The sequence below is a fragment of the Otolemur garnettii genome, unplaced genomic scaffold, assembly GCF_000181295.1.
Source record: "Otolemur garnettii isolate 467f Iridium unplaced genomic scaffold, OtoGar3 scaffold00024, whole genome shotgun sequence".
NCBI classification, from domain to species: Eukaryota; Metazoa; Chordata; class Mammalia; order Primates; family Galagidae; genus Otolemur; species Otolemur garnettii.
In genome coordinates this window covers 19,515,311-19,519,759 of record NW_003852419.1, presented here as the reverse complement: position 1 = coordinate 19,519,759, position 4,449 = coordinate 19,515,311, and positions in this window count along the sequence as shown.

The window sequence follows — 4,449 nt, the reverse complement described above, 5'->3', positions numbered from 1 at the left end:
TATTCCTGTTACCCCATAAATCTATAAAAATTTTTAACATTTTTATACAGTATTCCTGTATATAGTATCTGAACTTACAGAGGCCAGTCTCTCAGATCACGACAAAGTGCAACTCAAAGATCATGGGCCGATTCTCAAAGGTTCCAGGTTTCTTTCTCACCCAGCCCTGTATTAGACATTACGTACAGACAACAGTAATGACCCACAGTCCTGCCAGTGTCTTAGATATGGATAAAATCTTATAAGTATCCTCCATCTCACCTTGTCAGTCCTCACAGTTATAATTGTTGCTTAAGCCCTTTTTCACCTGGTAATCTGTTACCTTCTGTAAACATAAACCTTCCATCTAAAATATTACCCCAATTCAACAGGAAATAACTGGATGACTATGTCAGCACTCCTCCCATAGACATGAAAGGGTAAAATTGATGGTGGGGAATGTGTAACAGAGGCAAAGACCTGAAAAGGGGCAATAATGTGTTCTAAGCTTTCTCTTCAAAATCCCCTCAACTTTGGGGGGAACTGAGGCCAGTAATCAGAGGGGCACGGGAGTGTTCTTTGTTTTTTGTATCACGGGGGGTGCCTCAATGGAATTGTTCAAGCAGAAGTCGCAAGATTGTTTTCACCAGAGATGCTATAGTTAAACAGCAACAGCCCAAAGCTGAAAATTCCCTTTCAAAGTCTGTATTTCTGTTTAAAAGGAAGATAATTATTCCTTGAGAATCTACCATCTTCCTCATCTGTTGGCAAATTAATAAACTTCTCTTTCCTTTCCCTCAAACCGCTTGTCCTGGTTCCTTGTCTTAGGCAGTGGGGACAAGTACTGTCATTTACTTTCAAACTTTTGGTTAACACTTCCCTACAGCAACATCCACTTTGTTTCACTTGGTTCCCTCTGTCCCCTCCAGGCTGTTCTCAGCTCATTTTCCTGGTAGCCTGCAGCTGGCCCAGGGTACTGTGATCTGCCCCAGGGCCACATCCCCAGGAAAACCTCTATGAGTCTGTTCCAGGGGAGGAGTAACAGCAGCTTCATCCTTATTCTGCTCTTGCTGCAAAATCATTCCTACTTGACACATATCTCATCAGAGGGCCTCCAGGGACAGAGGCAAAACAAATGCCAGATTTTAAAATTATTTTCCTCCAGCTGTGCATTAACATTTTATTTCAATCTTGACCCAAAGCCTGCTCAAAATAGGAAGCTTGAGGGGATTCCAAAGGTGGATCAGAGCCAAATTGCTTTGTCCACGTCTCCAGGCCCCAGCTCTCCCCTACCTCCAGTAGCCTCATCATTAGAATGAAAATCCTGCCCTGAAGAGTCCGTCATTCCCACAGATTTACAGGCACCCAGCACCCCAGCTAGGCCTAATAGCCATCCGGCCTGGTCCATTCAGCTTCCACAGGAGTGTCCACTCTGACCCACATTCCTGGAACAATTTCTTTTGCAAATCAGCAGGTTTTAAGCAAACAAGGGCACATTTCAGGACATTGAACTATGCAATTAGCTGAGGGTAAATTTGGCAAAGCATCTGGTCTGCTTACCAAAATGGAAACAGAAAAAAAGTGCAGCTTTTAAAATTAAACATTTACTTTGTAAGGTTAATTCTGTGCAAATCTACTTGAAATGACACAGGCGCTGGCTCTGTATAAGAGGACAGAGGAACTTGGATTCCTGAGGCTGCTCAGGAATGAGTGTGATCTGCTGTTTGGGACAGAAGCTGAACAAGAGACAAATGTTATTTAGCAGTGCCTGAGAATGAGACCAAAAAACCAAAAGATGACTCTTGGAATCATCAAAAGTCAATTTTAGCAGGTTTTCACATTTACTGTGAGCATTAAAACTGTTAAAAGAATACATTCTCCGATCTCTTGTATCTTAGAACACATATCTTATATAAAAATGTCATGCCACTCATCTCTTGTTCAATAAAGTGAAAAGCACAGGCCAATGAAACAAAAGGGCAATGGGGAGAAGAAAGTAGTGGTGGTAAAGATACTCACTATTAGACCCTATGAGCCACTTCCATTGCATGAGTATTTTTGTTGAAATATTCTGGGTTCTTTCTGGGACTCAGAAACCCCAGTTTGAGGTATTATTTCTAAACACTGGAGTAAGATAACACATAGAAAAACAGATGGGCAGGGTGTGGTGGCTCATGCCTGTAATCCCAGCACTCTGGGAGGTTGAGGTGGGTGGACCAGCCTGAGCAAGAACAGGACCCTGTCTCTAAAAATAGCTGGGCATTGTGGTGGGTGCCTGTAGTCTCACCTACTTGGGAGGCTGAGGCAAGAGAATCACTTGACCCAAGAGTTTGAGATTGCTGTGAGCTATGATGCCACAGCACTCTGCCAAGTGTGACCAAGTGAGACTCTATAGAAAGAAAGAAAGAAAGAAAGAAGGAAGGAAGGAAGGAAGGAAGGAAGGAAGGAAGGAAGGAAGGGAAAGAAGGGAAGGAAGGAAGGAAGAAAGAAAATAAATATGAAGAGAAAGATCAGGGAAGCAGTTTTTCGGAGGGGGGAAACCAGGGGAACATGGAAGTCTAGTCACTATTATCATTTCCTCACTTTTGCAACAGCCCCTAGTGTAACAGAAATAATGAATCACTTAATAAAGTCAAGACTGGTCTTCTATTATCTTTCATTCTGCTCATCTGAGGAATTCTTATGAAATCCCCCACCAGCTGACTCTACGGTATAACCATCCTTTTTTGGTCAAAGCCAAGCTATTCCAAACAGTATGGGAAACAGGAGCAGAAACAGTATTTCAGTAGTGACAAATACAAACTTGGAGACAAGAAAACATATCAAAGCACTCAGAAGCTGGGAACTATAAAGAGGTTTCAAAGAGTAAAGGGTCCAATGGACCACAAGCTGAACAAAAGACAGCAGGACTTTAAAGAGCAAGAATCATTCCTAGGAGGCTGGAAAAAAGATTAGAACAGTTACGTGCTATATACAATTGGGGGAATTAGCTGCGAGCTATAGGTGACTATTTTAAATTTAAATTAATTAAAGGTAGGGTGGCACCTGTGGCTCAGTGAGTAGGGTGCCGGCCCCATATACTGAGGGTGCCAGGTTTGAACCTGGCTCCAGGCAAAACTGCAACAAAAAAAAAAGAAGAAGAAGAAGAAGAAAATAAATTAATTAAAGGTAAAAAAATTTTAAATTCTACTTCTTGGTCATATTGACCATATTTCAAGTATTCTATAGCACCTGCACCTGCTGGTGGCTGATAAAAGAAAGACAGCAGGTCTAGTAGGCACATGACAGCCAACTAGAGAGTGATAAATGGCTCAGAGTAGAGCTGTGCTGAGGTAGGCACCTGAGCTAAAAATGACAAGAGGCTCATGTCCATCACATCTGTTCAATGGGAACATTCCTCCCACCCCAACATGGGACAGGACAGATACAGGTGTTCATCACCGCAGTAAGTTTTACTGGATCATGCTGCTCTAGAGATAGAGGAATCCTAGAGAAGTTCTGCAAAAATCCCAACAAAATCATGGGGAAATGGAACCTCTGACAGATGTAATAAAGGTAAAATTAAGTTTCTCAATTCTTGATGGAAAAAAGGTAAGGAATAACTTTAGGCTTCGAAACTTTGATAAGTGTTGAGTAAAAATCAAATGCTTCCCATTTGCTTGAAGAGCTAAAGCAGGAAGCTTGTAAGTTAGTCAGGAAGAAGCTTTCCTTGGGAGGTGACTGGACACTGGAAAGGGAAGGAATACTCTCAAATTTGTATCCTGGGAAAGATCTCAAAATAAGGTAGCAATTTGACATCTGGGCTTTAGTACTGGGGATTGGCTGGAATGAACTTTACCTGAGTCGTCATTTTGCTTTAACTTTTCAAGTCCTATGCAAAGAGTATGCAAATGTTTGGCGCAAGTAAGGATTGCTGCATGAATCTGAGAGGTTTTCATTTTGTTTGCCTTCTCCAAAGGGGCCGTAATCCCAAACTACAGCCTTAGGTCTTGGCCTCAAAAATCTAGCCACTTTTGCTTTACCCCATAGCCTCCCTTGTATCCAAAGGAAATTAGAAAATCTTCTCTCAGTCTTTACTTCAAGCAGCCCATTCCATCTTTATTGAGAAACTATAGAGACAGGAGTACACTGTAACCTCAGATATATTCACTAACTTAGCATGGTTATAGCAAAATACAGTGGTTAAGAGCCTGTGTTTTGGGATCAGACAGCCCTGAATTTAAGTTCTAGTACTCCTCTTACTAGCTGGGCTAGCCATTTAGACTTTATATCCAACATAACTCTCTTGATTGCAAGTAACATTTCTTCAGAAGAATTGAAAATTGTTAGGCATACCCAAGAAATCCAAGGGGGCCTCCTCCCTCTGTATAAAGACTCTACATTTTAGGCCCTTTTTCTTACAATACTCCTCTTCTGGTACCAATTTGTTTATTAGTCACTTTGGGGGGCAATGACAAAAGCCCATTACAA